An 18,374-nucleotide genomic window follows, 5' to 3' on the forward strand; every position below is an offset into this window, starting at 1 on the left:
GAGCAATTCAGGCTATCCCCGCACAGGCAGCAAACAGCAAGGTAGGTCACCAACAGTCAGCCAGATGACAGGGACCGACAGTCCCCAGCTCAAGAGATGTGAAACAAAATATTTACTTCCTGGAGGCAAGTGAATCTTTTTGAAACAATAGTTTTAGTCCTTTAGGTTCATAGGAGGAATGAGGCTGGGGCTCTGGCTCTTCTGGAGAGTCAGTCTCTGGGTGGTAGTCTGACATTTGGATAAAAGATCCCCTGGCAAGAAAGGACCCAGGCTTCCTTGCATTATCAGGAAGGCATTAAAAAAAAAAAAACCAACATATTTCCCCAGGGGCAGATTAAAAGCTGAGAGAAAACTTGAGTCAAGAGTTTAGCAGATAATCTCCTGACCAAGGTGCTACTTTTAGACAGAGGACCAGGACAGCAGAGGACTGAGAAAGTGGTGCTTCTTTCAAGGAAAAAATATCAATCTCCTTGCCCTTGCATTTAGGCACACCCTGGGCTCTCTGGGGAGAAAGAAGGGGCTATTGTGGTAGTTGTATAATCATTTGTCAATTTGAGGATTAAGAGTGTATGGGTGGAGGCTAGCCTGTCAATTAAGATCACAGCCAATGAAGCCTCTGTGGGCATGGCCTTCTCCTGAGGATTCTGGGAACTCCTGGATTTCCTCCTTGGAGGCAGGAGACATTCTCTCTCTGCTCACTCCCTGGAAGACATAGCAACTGACAAGACACATGGAACTATGCTAGTGCCCTGAGCTGGAGAAGCCATGTGGAGAACCCTGCCAGCACTGAGATGCTTAAAATGCCACTGAATTTTCAAACCTTTCACCCACTGGCCTGGGATCTTCCTGCACTTGGCATCATTGCATGTGTTTCATGAGTCTGAAGAGGACTTTATAGATTGGCATTGGACATATGGACTAATATCAGACTTATGGACTTGATCTGGACTGGGCTGGGATGTTTTCTTAATACTCCGTTTCTCTTGCATCTAAACCTCTTTCTTATACATGTCAGTCTCCCTGAATTTGTTTCTCTAGTTTACCTGGACTAACACAGCTATAGACTCTCATAAAGATTTGCAGGCTCGGAAACCCACGGGGGTAGTTTTACCCTGTCCAATAGGGTCACTATGAGTCTATCTCCACTCAGTGGAGGTGAGGGCTGCCTGAGCTGTAGTGGGATGTGCAGCTCCTGAGAAGCACTGTCCAGGGCCCTTCAATCCTGTTGACTAGCTGAGTTTGTGTGGTGGCTCCACCTAGGCTGCCAGCACTGGCACTGTCCAGGCCAATCCCTCCTTCCTCAGTCTTCTTGGGCTGGGGACAGGGCTTGGCTCTTTGGGATCAGTTCCTTCAGAAGTGGCTCTGCTGGCCACACAAGTCCAGCAATATCTCAGTTGTCCAAGGGCTCCAACCTCAAACTTTCTGCTTCTTGGACAGCAAACTTTGAAAGAAATAAAAAGTCTGCTTAGTGCTTGTAACTTTGCTTGATAGTCAAACTGAAAATCCGATTTGAAAAGAACCTGTATGGGCTGAGAGTGAGGTACCGGTCATGTGAGGCTGTGGACACAAAAGGGTGACACTTCAGTCTAAGTGTGGTTCTTGCTCAAAGAGCATATAGTGCTTGTGCTGGTGCGTCAAAACATTTGTCATTCTCCTTTTCTTTGCACTTTATTTACATACAATATTGTTACATGGCTCCAAAGAAAGTTAATGATCCCAGCAGTAAAGTTAAGAGGCAAACTGTGAGAACCACCATAGAGTTAAAGCAAGAAATCATTGTGAAATTTGAATCAGGACACAGCTTATCTGATTTGGCAAATGAATATAACATGGCTCATTCAACATTATCAATATTTTGGGGGGGGGGGAGTGATAAAAGAAGCTAATGTAGCAAAAGGTGTGAAATTGTTAACCAGGAAACAATGGTCTTGTTAACCAGACCATTGAAGAGGTTGAGAAGTGACTGTTAATTTGGATAAATCAGAAACAACTCGATGACGACAGTATATCTGAGACAGTGATATCCAGAGAAGGCTAAAAGTCTCCAGAGTCATTTAAAGTCCTGAGAAAAGGAATTTATAAGTGTAATTTCTGGGCCCCAGAACCAATTATTTGGTTTTCTATTATTTCCTATCGGAAAATATATTCAGTTCTTGAACTTTATGGTGCCCTGAGGGCAGTCCCTAAGAGCTCCAGGTTATCGTGTTGGAACTCCATGGCAAAGGCTACGGCCTTTTCCTCACCTCTTCTCACCTTTCCTTTTCCTCCCAGCCTGGATTGTGAGACCAAAGTGGCAATTTTCAAAAGGTTATCTATGTCCAAATTGGGGCCAAGAGCCAACTTCTGTAGCTTTCACCCTATGTCCTGGGCTGCAAGTCATAGTCAGAAGTTTGAAAGCACCAGCCGATCTTTGGGAGAAAGACGGGCTTTCTACTTCCATAAATAGTTATAGTCTTGCAAACCCATAGAGGGGCCTCTGTGAGTCAGCATTGACTTGAAGCAGTGTGTTTGAGTGGAAGTTTGGAGATACTGAGGCATGCTTTTACATGGCCTCCCTTAATTGTTCCAGAAATGCTATGGGGTTTCCTTTCCCTGAGTAATAGTGAGAAGTATAGATAATTGAGGGGCTTTCTCCTACCTCACCAGAGGCCCTCTTGGATACAGGTTTGAAGATGCTTCTTAGTCTACTCTCCCGGCTCATTAGGGTCCTATTCTGGATCAACTAAGGGGACTACTTGATGTCCCATAGGAAATTGGGCCTTTTCTCCTAGGTCATGTCATCTTTATTCATTTACAAAGGCCTGGGCTACTTCTAACATTATGGATTTCTCTGCCCTGGTCAGACTCTGGTCCAGCAGGAGCCTTCTATCTTTCTAGGAAAGGTTAAAAAAAAAATCCTAACAAGTGTGGCAGCAACCATTGTAAAATTGTCCAACAAAAATTTACTTGCATGTGATATTAATGATAAGACACCAAACGCACCACCATGGAGTCAATTCTGACTCATAGAGACCCTCTAAGACAGGGTAGAACTACCCCTGAGACTGTAACTCTTAATGGGTATAGAAAGCTCCATCTTTCTCAGAAGAGTGGCTGGTGATTTTGAACTACTAAATTAGTTGCAGTTAGAAGGAAACACTAGATGCACTTATTAGTTTCCAAGGAATTTGGAAGACAGCTTCCTGGCTGTGTTAGGCAAGGTTCTCTAGAGAAACAAAACCAGGGCCCTTATGATTATATATGCATAAGGTTTATACAGTGAGGAGGAATATAAAAGTTAATTGGTCCACATAGCAGTATAGAGGATTCAGTTCAACTCATTTCCCTGAACAGTTAATATACTGGAAGTCTGTGGTAAACAGAAAGACTTCTCCCAAATATATGTTAGACTTAGGACACTGCTTGCAGCTAATGGTAAATGATTGTCAAGTTACCTCCCTGGAGGCATTCAGTTGCTAGACTACTGTCTGGTCCCACCACAGGCAGGGCCCACTCCTTGCTGTTAAGGACAATGAGCTACTTCTCCCTAAAGGCTTGCAAGCATAGATTTCGTCCCTGTGGGGTGGGTTTACACCCTATTATAAGGTGACCAGATATTAACATTGGTAAAGTGGGACACCATTGAAAAACGTATATCCTGCCAAAATAGCAACATGGCAGCCGAAAACCATATACACTAGCTTGTCGTGCATTCTTTCCAAAAATTGGGACTTTATAAAATGCTGCAGGACACAGGAAAATTGTTTAAAATCGGGACTGTCCCGCCAAAAGCGAGGCGTCTGGTCACCTTATTGATAATGGTTTCTATAGTGAGCCAGAGAACAGGTCAAACCTGCTCAGTGACATCCTCAATCTAGGCTGCCATCCTGAATCTAGGATCCACCCATCTTGTCATAGGTATACCCCCCAATCCTTCCACTTCCTATTGTGTGGATACCCCTAGGTCACCCCTCCTTCCATTACTGTATTACCAAAGCACAACCCTTTCCTGTGATGTATGTCCTCACCTGTAATTAGGGGGCTTGCACGTCCCCAAAGAATATAAAAGCTTGGGTTAGCAATAAAGATCTCTCTCTCCCCACGTGGACCACCAAGTGAGACTGAGGTGCGCATACTGCCATGACTTGTGTCTGACTCCATTATTTCAATCTCTTCTCTCTCTCATGCTCTCTATGACTTTACTATAACCTTTACTTATTATCGCTGTACAGTTGTGCCTACCAGACCGTGATGATGTGTTAGGGGTGGTTACACCCTGACAGAAATCCTTCAACTCATTTGGGCTGTTGGGTCCAAGGTCAAGGAAGCAGAGAGCTGAACGGAGTCCTCCCTCAGGCAAAGAAAGCAGTGTGTCCACAAGCAGCAAATAACAGTAACGTGGGAGCTTAGCAAAGCAGGTCCATATGGAATACTGAACACAATGCAATGCAAAGCGACAGGATCCACCAGTCTCAAGCACACCAGCAACATAGCTCGAAGTAGCCTCAAGCTCTAGTGACATAATCCACGGGTTGACTTGGTCCACAGGTGGTGTGTAGCTCATAGATTGAGGCAGAGAACTAGCTAAAGAAACAGCATGCTCTGATCACCAGAGAGCAAGAGAGAACAGGGCAGGCCTTGCAGAGCCATTTATCTCTTACCCTCCGATGGAACTGGGACCTGATTAATCCCATATGTTCCTATTGGCCAGGTTGGCACAGTAAACCTAATTTATCACATTGGCTTAGAGACTGGAAGAGGTGTACATGTGTGCCCATTCCTGAGAAAGGTGATTCCACTGAATATTGAAGTTATCAAATAATATCATTAATAGTAGGAGCTGGGTGGCATAGTGGTTATGAGTCAGGCTGCGGTGACTAGAAATTCAAGCCAAATTCAGAAGAGGATGTGTGAGTTGTAAGGACACCGATAGTGGTTTTGATTTAAGTTAGCTCTTTAAGTAAATCTTGTGTAGCTGTGGTCCTGTGCTTGACTTTTCCCAAGAATTTAACAAGCATTTGGAATGTTAATTGCTATTTGAACCCTGTCAAAAGTAAAATTGACCACTAGCATTCTCAGGCCTTATGTATGATTGAGAAGGAATAGTCAGAAATTAAATGTCAAGGTAATAGTTTATTCTTCTTTCATGTACTCATTGTGCTATCTGGCTTTTTATTGTTAAAAATCAGTACAAATAATATGTGTGAAAAGGGGACCATTCACCAAACAGCCAATTTGCTAATCAAACCCTAGTCTACTAATAAAGCCTCGAGGTGGTTTCTTCCCCCCTCCCCATTGTGTTCCACATTGAGTGGTTATTGAATGGGCTCAGTGTCTTCTGCGCAAGAACCAAATATTTGTAAGTAATATATTGGGGATGTCATTGCTGATGTCAGAGGGATTGCGGCTGAAAGCAGAGAATATCAAAAAGATGTTTACCGGTGTTTTATTGACAATGCAAAGCCACTCAACTGTGTAGATCAGGAGTGTCAAACTCAATTAAGACACCGGCCATTTGGTGCAACAGGCAAGAGTCACGTGGCCACATCACATGTACACATCACATGTACAAATTCTGTTAAAATTTATATTTTGAAGTGAGGGTTCAGGAATATGGATAATTAAAACACTATACAATTGCTTTTATTTAAGCATTTATTTTATTTAATGTATTTATAAAATTAAAATTATTCTATTTTACCCGAAATTTGCCAGCGCTTTCCTCCTACTAGTTTTCACTTACCTCTTATGTTGTGACTGGAAAATATAACAAAGTAACTAATTAAAAACACAAAATGTTAGACAGCTGACAAACGATGCACAATCGTAATGGCTTCCCTCTAAAAATATTAACTAGCACTGCCACTAGATATGATTCGTAACAGCACAACCCAGAGTGCTCTTTTAACCTTTTCGCTATTGGGATGTGTTTACATTACATGACACTGAGAGTGGCAGACATGTCCTTTCCAAATGTCGCCGGTACTGAGTCAGCGTGTTTATACACGTCCACAGGCCCCAGGAAAGGCACTGGGACACATGTATACTCATCTTCAGTAGCTAAAGGGTTGACGATAGAGTTGTGTATATGGTATTGCCTCAATCTCCCCTAAGCACTATTTTCTTCATAAAAATTTTTTCTATTTTCATTTTATTTCAGAGCATCATGGACCACAAAAAATTATCGTGGGGGGGGCCACATGCAGCCCACACGTCGCCAGTGTGATGCCCCTGGTGTAGATTATAACAAGCTATAGATAACATTGCAAAGAATGGGATTTCCAGAACATTTCATTGTTCTCACGTGAGAAGAAGCAGTCACTCAAATAGAACAAGCTAAGACTACATGAATCAAGAAAATTGTGTGCTAAGGTTGTATCCTTTCACCAGATTTATTCAATCTACATGCTGAGCAAATAATCTGAGAAACAAGACTATATAAACAAGAATGAGGTTAACAGGATTGGAGGAAGGCTTACGATTAACCTGTGATATGCAGATGTGAGGACTTGAAGTGCTTGGTGATAAAAATAAAAAACTATACCCTTCAGTATGAGTTACAATTGAATGGAAAGAAAACAGAAACACCCAACCAATAGATAACATCATGATAAACGGGGAAAAAATTCAAAATAGTAAAGTATTTCATTTTGTTTGAATCTACAGCCATTGTCTATAGGTAGCAGTAAGGAAATTAAATGACGTGTTGTGTTAGGCAAATTGTAAGGATGTCACTCTGAGGACTAAGGTGGGCCTGACTCAAGCTCTGGTACTTTCAATCGTCTCATATGCATGTGAAAATTGGAGAATGAATAAAAAGACTGTGAATCATGTTGTTGGCGAAGAATATTAAAAGTATGATAGACTGCCAGAAGTGTGAACAAATCTGTCTTGGAAGAAATATAACTAGCATGCTCCTTAGAAACAAGGACGGCAAGAGCTTGTCTCCCAGTGGTGTGGTGGCTTAGGCATTGAGTTATAGTCAATGACTATGCACTTCTAGCCACAATTCTTTATGTGATATATTATAATTATGGACTCTATGCCTGTGGCTATTGCAGTAAATGGCAATAGAAGACCACATCTGACCTCCTCTGCCACAAAGCAGGGATCAGATAAGCCTTTATGGGTCAGCCTTCATTACCTATTTTGATACCATCTGTACTCCCATGCCACTCTACATGTATGCTGAGCTTGATAATTCATTGCAATGGCCGCAGAATTCACAGACAATACTGACAATTAAGGATCTTAATTAGGGAAATTGATAGGTACCACAAATCTGGATCTGCAAACAGCAAGAATATAGACATTGGTCTCCTCAACCAGCACCCAAGTCTCTCTGTGGTAGTCAGCCTCTGAACCATGTCTCTCTCCTGTTCTTAGGCCTTCAGCCAAGTCATCCCTTGGCCTTAGCCTCTATGGTCCAGGAAGCCAGTCCTCCTGTCACTCTGTCCCACCATTCCATAGTCTCAGGCCAGATAAGGAGAAGGTACCCCATAGGGTTGGCACTGCTTCTCTGAATCTTCATGCCACAATATGGGACACATCTATCTTGGTGGCCTCCATCACTTCAGGCAGAGATCTTGAACTTGTTCTGACATGGTCCTTGGGATTTCTCTTCAAAGATGACTCATCTTTATAGCCATTGGGGTGGAAAACTGACCATTAGGGTTGCACATGACCAGTTTCATGGTCTTACCCAATCATTGGTGGGAGTTAGAGCGTCTTGGGTAGAAGAGCCATATTAAGAAGTTTCACTGCACCACAGCTAGAATCCCATTTTGGAGGGTGTGCTCTAATACTAATGGATGGGCTAAGGGTGGGATTAAGGCCTGATTTTAGTAGAAGGTGTGAACCAAGTCAGGTACTTTGTTTTCTTGAGGGCATCTTTTTTGTTGTTGTTAGGTGCCCTCGAGTCGGTTCTGATCCTAAACACAACGGAAGGAAACACTGTTGTGTTTCCTGCTCCATCCTCACAAGTGTTCCTGTGCTTGAGCCCATTGTTGCAGCCACTGTGTCACTACAGCTCCTTGAGGGCCTTCCTCTTTTTTGCTGTTCCTTCACTTTACCAAACATGATGTCCTTCTCCAGGGACTGGTCTCTCCTGGCAACATGTTCTAAGTATGTAAGACCATGTCTTGCCATCCCTGACTCTAAAGAACACTCTGTCTGTACTTCTTCAAAGACAGATCAGTTTGTCCTTTTAGCAGTCCACAGTACTGTCAATATTCTCCAGAACCAAAATTCAAAGGCACCGATTGTTCTCCATTCTTTACTCAATGTCCAAGTTTCACATGCATGTGAGGCAAGTGAAAATACCATGGCTTGGGTCAGGTGCACCTCAGTCTTCAAAGTAACATCCTTGATTTTCAATATTCTAAAGAGGTCTTGTGGAGCAGATTTATCCAATGCAATGTGTCTTTTGATCTCTTTACTGTTGCTTCTTTGAACATTGATTGTGGATCCAAGCAAGACAAAATCCTTGACAATTTCAAACTTTTCTCCATTTATCATGATATTATCATGGTATTAGTCTAGTTGTGAGGATTTGGGTGTTGTTGAGTTTCAGTTGTAATTCATATTGTAGATTGTAATCCTGGATCTTCATAAGCAAATCCTTCAAGTTGAGAGGGAATTTTAACACAGGTGGAACACAGGAGGAGCATCATAACGATAGGTAGGCACAGACTCACGGGGTTTTGAGGGGCTGGAGGCTTTTGGCTTACCTCAGTGGAAGCCGGGTGGGGCTTGACCTTGGCCCCACCACTGTCTCTGCCAGAGTCAGGACCATTTGGAGCCCATAGAGGGGCTTGGTCTCAACACAGCCACAGTTTGCCCCTGTCTGCCTCCAAGCAGGGACAGGACCCTTGCAGCCCCACCGGCAGGGATCCGGGTTCAGCTACATTGTTGCTTCTGTTTACATCTTTGCTCTCTGTTCTCCCACAGTCCTAGAGGTCTGCACAGGGGCTTTTTCTTGGCACAGCTACAGCTTTCCACTGCCACCTTGGGGCAGGGACTAAACCGTTCCAGCTCCAGGAGCAGAGCAGGAATCCAGTTCAGCTACACGTTGCTTTTGTTTACATCTCTGCTCTCTGTCACCTCAGCGGCCATTGAGGGCTGCACAGGCGCTTTTTCTCAGCTAAGCTGCTGCTTGCCACCACTACTTTGGGGCAGGGTCTAAACCCTTGCATCTCTTCCAGTGGGGAGTGGGACTCAGCTACAAGTTGCTTTTGTTTCCCTCTCTTCCATATATTCCTGCACAGTCTAAATCGTCTTACTTTTAAATTTTTTCTCCTCTTTGTCTCTTTCCTGTTCTCTCACACTCCACTGCTGACCTCCAACCACTCCCCTTAGCCTAGGGCATTTATGCCTGCACCACACCAAGCTAGGTGAGCTCCACCCTGTGTAGCTAGCCAGAGGCTAGGAAAGCTCTGCTTTCCCTCAAGGAGATACTCTGTCCAACTTCTCACCAGGAAATTCCTGTCTGTGTGCTTGGGGGCATAAAGCAGCTTAGCCAACACTCATCAACATTCCAAGCAATTGCAGGAACCTCTGCCCAAACACCACAACACCAAAGCAGGCAACTCACCAGCCTTCTGGGTCACTCCCCTGATAGGGAAGCCAAAGGAGGATAAAGTGGCAGGTTAATCCCATAGTAAAATTAGCTGTAGGCTGTTCAAAGAAGCACTTGGACAAGTCTCCCAGAGAGAGCTAGTACTGTTGCACTTGCTGGAAAATGGCACCTGGCTCCTCTAAAACAACACAATGCAAACAGCCATCAGCCTGAATGACCTCAACAAAAAAACAGGAGAAACAAAGACAATGGCCGAAGATGTCCTGAACATAACAACATATATAGAAGAAGCTGCCACAGAAAGAAATTTACAGATGCTGCTTGGAGTCATACAGGATATGAGGGAAACAATACAGAAAAAGGATGAAATGATAGAGTAGATAAAAGTCATACAACAAAGGGAAATAGGAGGTTAGGGAGGAGATAACAAAAAAACAATAGCAGAATCGCGGTCTTTGAGAATCAATTGGAGGAATCAGAGAACCGCATCAGTGACTTGGAGGACAGTCAAGCAGACTTTGACAAAAGTGAACAAACATCTAGTAAGACCATCAGAGAAGCTGAAGAAAACCTAAGAGCTATGTCTGATGCTATGAAGCAGAACAACATTAGAATTATTGGCTTACCAGAGGAAGACATAACAAAGAAGTCATCACAACAAAAGTGAGAGAATTCTTAGAGGAAAACTTCCCCAGCTTAATGAATGAAAACTAGGCAACCATTCAGGAGGCTGCAAAAACACCAACTAGACTGAATCCCAAGAAGTCACCAAGTCACATAATAGTTACATTATCCAACTTTGAGGAAAAGGAGAAAATCATGAGAGCAGCTAGGGAAAAACAAGCAATCACATATAAAGGTTCCCAAATAAGAATATGCTCAGACCTATCAGCAGAAACTAAGAAGAAGAGGAGAGAGTGGAGTCATATATTCCAAAACTTGAAGGAAAACAACGCAAACACAAGAATACTCTAACCAGCCAAATAATCGATCAAGATAGATGGAGAAGAGTCTTCCCAGACAAGGAAAAACCCAAAGAATACGTTAGAAGAAACCCAGCCATACAAAAGATCCTAGCCAACCGAGTATGTGCAGAAGAACAACACTCATCAAGCATAAATAAGAGACTGCTGCATAGAACAATCTCACACAGAGGGCAGCAGAGAGAAAACAGACACTAAGATAGCATTGGCTTCAGGATGGAAAGAAGTCAAGAATGATACACATACACACACACATGCACAAGACACTAATGAGAAAGGAAAGTAGGAAAACTCCCAACACAAAAAGGTATAAGATGATATCACAGAGTCTGCAGATAGAGATAATAACCCTGAATATCAATGGCATTAAAAGACTGAGACAGCACATGGATAGCGGGAAGTGGTGGTGGTGGGGGGGAATGGTGTTAACAAATCCAGGGACAAGGGAATAACAAGTGATCCAAATTGGTAGTGAGATGAGTGTGGGAGGCTTGGTAGGGCATGATCAAGGGTAATGTAACCAAGAGGAATTGCTGAAACCCAGGTGGGGTCTGAGCATGATAGTGGGATAGGAGGAAAGTCAAGGGAAATCGAGGAAAGAGCTGGGAGGCAAAGGGTATTTATAGAGGTTTAGATAAAGACATGTACATATGCAAATATATTTATATATGAGGATGGGGAAATAGATCTAGGTGCCTATATTTATAGGTTTAGTATTAAGGTAGCAGAAGGACATTGGGCCTCCACTCAAGTACTCCCTCAATGCAAGAATACTTTTTTCTATTAAATTGGCATTCTATGATGCTCACCTTCCCGACACAACCGCTGAAGACAAAGCGGGTGAATAAGCAAATGTGGTGAAGAAAGCAGATTGTGTTCGAATATCAAAAGATATAGCGTCTGGGGTCTTAATAGCTGGAGGGTAAACAAGCGGCCATCTAGCTCAGAAGCAACAAAGCCCACATGGAAGCACACCAGCCTGTGTGATCACGAGGTGCCGAAGGGTTGTTATCAGGCATCAAAGTACAAAAAATCATATCATTGGGAGCACACCACCCTGATACAATCACTGAAGACAAATAAGTGCATAAGCAAATATGGCCACAAAAGCTGATGGCGCCTGGCTATCAAAAGATATAGCATCTGGGGTCTTAAAGGCTTGAAGGTAAACAAGCGGCCATTTGGCTCTGAAGCCACAAAGTCCACATGGAGGAAGCACACCAGCCTGTGCGATCACAAGGCGTCGAAGAGATCAGGTATAAGGCATCACCAGAACAAAAAAATTTTACATAGTGAATGAGGGGTGGGGGAGTGCAGAGGTGAGACCCAAAGCCCATTTGTTGGCCACTGGAGATCCCCTTGCAGAGGAGTCTAGGGGAGGAGACAAGCCAGTCAATGTGCGATGAAGCAATGATGAAAAATACAACTTTCTTTTAATTCCTAAATGCTTCCTCCCCCTCCTGCCATCATGATCCGAATTCTCCCTTGCAAGTCTGGCTAGACCAGAGGATGTACACTGGTAGAGATAGGAACTGGAAACACAGGGAATCCAGGGCAGATGATCCCTTCAGCACCAGTAGAGTGAGTGCCGGTACTGGGAGGGTAGAGTAAGAGTGGGTTGGAAAGAGTGAACCCTACATGTGACCTCCTCACTTGGGGACGGACAACAGAAAAGTGGGTGAATGGAGACGTCGGACAGGGCAAGATATGACAAAATAATAATTTATAAATTATCAAGGGCTCATGAGGGAGGGGTGAGAGGGGAGGGGACAAATGAGGACTGATGCCAGGGGCTTAAGTGGAAAGCAAATATTTTGAGAATGACGAGGGCAATGAATGTACAGATGTGTTTTACACAATTGATGTATGTATGGATTGTGGTGAGTTGTATGAAGCCCTAATAAAATGATTTCAAAAACTCAAAACATTTTAAATGGAAAAAAAAATTCTTCAAGTCCTCCCCAATAGCAAGCAAGGCTGGGTCATCTGCATATCAAAGACCGTTAATAAGCCTTTCTACAATCTCGATGCTACATTCTTCTTCATATAAGCCAGCTTCTCTGACTTCCTTATTGTATAGCCTGAATAAATATGGTGAGAGGATACAACCCTGCAGACACGTTTTCTGATTTTAAACCATGCAGTATTCTCTTGTTACATTCCCACAACTGCCTCCTGATCCATGCATAAGACAAGAGCACATTAAAGGGTTCTGGAATTTCCATTCTCCTTAAGGTTATCCATATTTTGTTATGATCCACACAGTCAAATGCCTTTGCATAGTCAATAAAACACAAATAAATATATTCCTGGTATTCTCTGCTTTGAGCCAAGATTCATCTGATATCAGCCATGATATTCCTTATTTCAGCTTCTCTTCTGAATCTGGCCTGAACCTCTGGCAACTTTGTATCATTGTACTGCTGCAACTATTGTTGGATGATCATCACAATTTTACTTCCATGTGATATCAGTGATATTGTTCTATAGTTTGAGCATTTTGTTGGGCCACCTTTCTTTGGAATGGGTACAAATATGGATCTCTTCCAGTCAGTTGTCTAGTTTGTGTCTTCTAAATTACCTTGCATAGATAAGTGAGTACTTTTCACGCTTCATCAACTTATTGCAACATTCTATCCATTCTTGGATCCTTGTAGTTGGTTAATGCTTTCAGACCAGCTTGACTCTCTTCCTGTAGCACCATTGGCTCTTGCTCATATGCTACATCCTGAAATGGTGGAATGTCAGCTAGTTCTTTTTGGTACAGTGACTCTGTATATTCTTTCCATCTTCTTTCAAGGCTTCCCACATCACTCAATCTTTTGCCTGTAGAATCTTTCCTTATTGCTACTTGAGGCTGGAATTTTTTTCTTGAGTTTTTTTCCATTTAAGATACACCAAACATGTTCTTTCCTTTTGGTTTGCCAACGCTAGGTCTTTGCACATTTCAATATTTGGCTTTGCCTTCTCAAGCTGCCCTGTGATTTCTTTTTAGCTCTTTGACTTATTTCTTCCATTTGCTTTAACTGCTCTATAATTAAGAGCAAGTTTCAGTGCCTCTTCTAACATCAGCTTTGATTTTTTTCCCCATCTTTTCTTTTTAATGACCTTTTGCTTTATTTATGAATGATATTCTTGATGTCCTCTGCAGCACATCAGGTCTTCTGTCATTAGTGTTCAATGCATCAAATCTGGTCTTGAGATATTCTTGAATTTCACACATCATAAACTCAAGTTTATATTTTAAGTTCTTGTCGACTTGTTTGAATTTTCTTCAGCTTTATCCTGAACTGACATATGAGCAATTGATGATCTGCTCAACAGTCAGCCCCTTGCCTGCTTTTAGCTGATGATACTGAGCTTCTCCATTGTCTTTTCCCACAGATATCATTGATTTGATTTCTGCATTCCATCTGGAAAAGTCCACATGTATAGTCACCGTTTGTGTTGTTGAAAAAAAGGTATTTGCTATGAACAAGTTACTGGTTTTGTAAAATTCTCTCATGTGGTCTCCAGCTTTATTTCTATCACCAAGTTCATATTTTACAACTACCGCTCTTTCCTCTTTGTTTCCAACTTTTGCATTCCAATCGCCAATAATTATCAATGCATATTGATTGCATGTTTGATCATTTTCTGAATGAAGACATTCATTCATAAAATCCTTCAATTTCTTCATGACTAGTTTTTTTTTTGTGGCTGGTGCATAAATTCGAGTAATAGTTGTATTGGTTGGATTTCCTTGAAGGTGGATAGATATAGTCTTACACAGACAGCATTGTACTTCATGATGGATTTTGCAATATTCTTTTTGACAATGAATGTCATACCATTCCTTTTGTTTGTGTTATTCCTGCCATAGTAAATCATATGATTTTTTTATCATTCTGAAAATACTAGTCCATTTCAGCTCACTAATGCTTAGGATATCAATCTTTATATGTTCCATTTCATTTTTTAACACTTCCAATTTTTCTAAATCCATACTTTGCATTTTCCAAGTTCTGACACGATCGCTGAAAACAATATGGGTATATAAGCAAGTGTCTTGAAGAAAACTGATGGTGGCCGGTTATCAAAAGATACAGCATCTCGGATCTTAGAGGCTTGAAGATAAACAAGGGGTCATCTAGCTGAAAAGCAACAAAGTCCACATGGAAGAAGCACACCAGCCTGTGTGATCATGAGGTGTCAATGGGATCAGGTATCGGGCATCAAAGACTCAAAACAAAAATCATATTGATGTGAATGAGGGGAAGGGCAGAGTGGAGACCCAAATCCCATCAACAGTCAATTATACATCCCCAGTCAGAAGGCCCGACAAGGAAGAGATGAGCCAGTCAGGGTGTAGTATAGCACCAAGGAAACACACAACTTTCCTCTAGTCCTTTAATGATTCCCCCTCTCCATCACTATCATGACCCCAATTCTACCTTACAAATCTGACTGGATCAGAACATGTACACTGGTACAGATAAGAGGTCGCAACACAGAGAATCTAGGACAGATAAACCCCTCAGGACCAATAATGGGAGGAGTGATACTAGGAGGGGAAGGGAAGGGGGAGGGATGTAAGGAGGAACCGATCAGACATATGGCCCCCTACCAGGGGGACAGACAACAGAAAAGTGGGTGAAGGGAGAGAGCAGTTGGTGTAATAAGACATGGGGAAAAATTACAAATTATCAAGTGTTCATAGGGGAGGGAAGGAAAGAAGAGTAAAAAGTGAGGTACTGATACCTCAAGGGCTCAATAAGAAATGTTTTGAAAATGATGATAGCAACATATGTACAGATATGCTTGACACAGTAGATATATGGATTGTGATAAGAGCTGTATGAAACCCCCCAAAAAAGGTTTATTTTTAAAAAGAAAATATTTTGAAGCTATGCATAAGATTTTCACCTTCTCCTTTCTCCAAAGTGGAGAGCCAAGTTCTTATGGTTGTTTGTTCTTAGCCTGGAAGCTCCACTGAAATCTGTTTACTTTGGGTGACCCTGTCGGCATTTGAAATACCAGCGACATCGCTTCCAGTATCACAACACACAAGTCACCACCATATGACAAATTGACAGACAAGAAGTGGTTAACTGTTTTTTTATCTTTTCTTATTAAGGCATTGCAGTTTTCTATAGATTTTAGAGAGTAGTCTCTTGTCTATTCTGTTATTGCCCAAATTCCCCACCTCCCAATGCCTAGATTGTTATTCTTAATTTTAGTAGGTCCCAGCCATCAATTTTATCTTCTACTGTTTCTTTTGTTATATTTGATAGTGTGTCTATCCCCTGTAATATGATCCTTAAATTTTTCCTTATTTTCTCAATGATGGTCTTTATGCCAATGAGATTTACACTTAGGTCTTTGATATATTTTTATTTATTTATTTATTTATTTATTTAAATATGAGGTGAGGTATTAGTCCTGTTTCATTCTTCTACAAGTAGAGATCCAATTTTAACTGGACCATTTGTTGAACAGACTAGCCCTCTAAATGGGAGACATTTATCTTTGTGGTTAAACTAAAGTGGGATGCCTTGACACAGAACCTTATCAGAAATTCCATCACCAGCCTGGAGTAAATGTTTAAAAATAATTACATTGTGACTACACAATAGCCTTACTCCCCACTTTTAGTTGCATATACGGACCCCTAGTGGTGTACTGAGTGTATGTATGTATGATGCTTCAAGGTAAACAGTTTAAAACCCCAATCTCATCCATGAGAAAGATGACGCTTTGCATTTCTGTAAAGATATGACTTCTATAGCAAAGTGTGGTAAAGAAACTAGATAGTACCCGGGTATCAGAAGGAATAGTGTCTGAAGTCTTAAAGACTTATCTTCAAATAAGCAGTCATCCAAGTGAGGCATCAACTAAGTCCACATTGAAGAAGCTTGTGTGATCCAAGGATTAAATTGACTGAGAGGGTCTGGAGGATCGATTATACAATTGAGAGAAAATAATGACAGACAAAGCATGCATGTGTTCACCTTTCCATGAAACCAGGAATAAGAGAGTGAATTTATTCTCCAACAAGCTTTATAGTGTTGTGTCTAGCAAGCACTGGTAAACTCATACTTAACTAGAGGTACAGGAGTAACACGATGGGCAGGTATTAGAGTTGAGATGAAGGCTTAACCTTGGATGCCCCTGAGCTCTTTCTAGGGAGAACAATCTATTATCAGTATCAGAAGGGAGTTGGCTGCACCTTGGGTGGGACAAACAATAGAACCTGATTTCTCTTAGAGATAGATAGCCTCAGGCTGCATAGGAAGCAGCTGTGTGCTGATAAGAAGCAACTTAAAAGTAGCACTATTATGGGGGGGGAGGGGCGGATAGTATTGTAGGGATGATTTTTAGGAGAATGCAACTGAAAGTAATCTCTATTTGACAAATGTGAAGACCTGCCTCTACCAGAGCACGGCCTTCCAGACTATTTTGAGGGTAGAGAATTTGTCGGCATGCACGCTCTTCCAGGTCCTCAGTTTCCCACAGTTATCGAGTCAATTCTGACTCACAGCGAGCCCATTGGTCAGGGTAGAACAGCCCCTGTGAGTTTCTGGGATTAACGCATTACAGGAGTACAGAGCCAGTCTTTCTCCTAAGGAAGCTGCCGGCAGCTTCATCAGCAATCCAACGCCACTACACTACCAGAGCGCCTCGATCTAGGTATCGCAAATAACAAAAGCCAAATCCAGAGGAGGGACAGCTGTCAGAGCATAAACTGTGAACACCTGGTTTGCAGAAAGCTATAGATGACTGTGGAATCCCAAATTCCATTTGCAGGCTCTACACATGGATTGTCTCTGGTAAATACCCTTTGATCACAATTGAAGGATGTGAATATCTTTGTTATTAGACCTTACAGTTATCTTTGTTATTAGAAAGAGAGCACTATAAAGTTAATTATGGCAGATGTAGTTAGGTTAAAATATAGTATTTTGTCATTTGATCTCTCTTTTGACCCACTTTAAACGAGTTTCAATGAACAAAAAAACAGGTGAAATGTAAATATATGTGGATTAATCCTCTGGTGAATCTACTCTGATCATAGACCAGCAATGTGAATTGCCTTCTATCATGCAGAAGGCATTGGAAAGTGTATTATTGTGGGTGCAGTGAGGTTAAAATTTAGCACCTTAGCAGTTGATTGTGGTGATGATTATACAACTCCTCTTTATGCGATTGAACTATTGGATTATATGATATGTGAGTTATATGCCAATAAAGCTGCTTTTGAAAAGTGATTTAGAGCCTCAGAAACCTACAGGGTCAGTTCTACTCTTTCCTGTAGGGTTGCTGTTAGATTGGGTTCTCTAGAGGAGCAAAAGCAATTTGTACATAGAAAAAGAGTTACATCAAGAAATGGCTTATACAGTTGAAGACGTAGGTAAGTGCAGTCTGGTTCAAGTCAGGCTTTTCCTGATTCGTGGAAACTGATGAACAGGAAGCACATGGTGAAGCAGTAGGGGAAGGGGGCTGGGTGGGGTGGGGTGGGGCGGGGCGGATGGTCAGATGCAGAGAGGTGAGTGAATCTGAAGTTGAAGGAGGTCCACTGACACAGCTCCTGGGATTGGCAGGAGATCACGGTACCAGACACCAGCTCCATTCCCGCAGAAGGCAAGGACCAAAGAAGACTGGAATGCTTTTTCTCATACAAAAGGTCATACCCCCAAGGAGGTGTCATCAGCTGTGACCTTATCGGGCTCTCCCCCTTCCCTTACCTAGGAGGGCTTGGTGGACATCATCTCTAACCATCACAAACTGCTATGAGTCAGAATCCAATCGATGACAATGTTATTTGGTCACGTACTGGAATTAATCAATCCAAATAG

This window comes from Tenrec ecaudatus, chromosome 2, assembly GCF_050624435.1.
Source record: "Tenrec ecaudatus isolate mTenEca1 chromosome 2, mTenEca1.hap1, whole genome shotgun sequence".
NCBI lineage: Eukaryota > Metazoa > Chordata > Mammalia > Afrosoricida > Tenrecidae > Tenrec > Tenrec ecaudatus.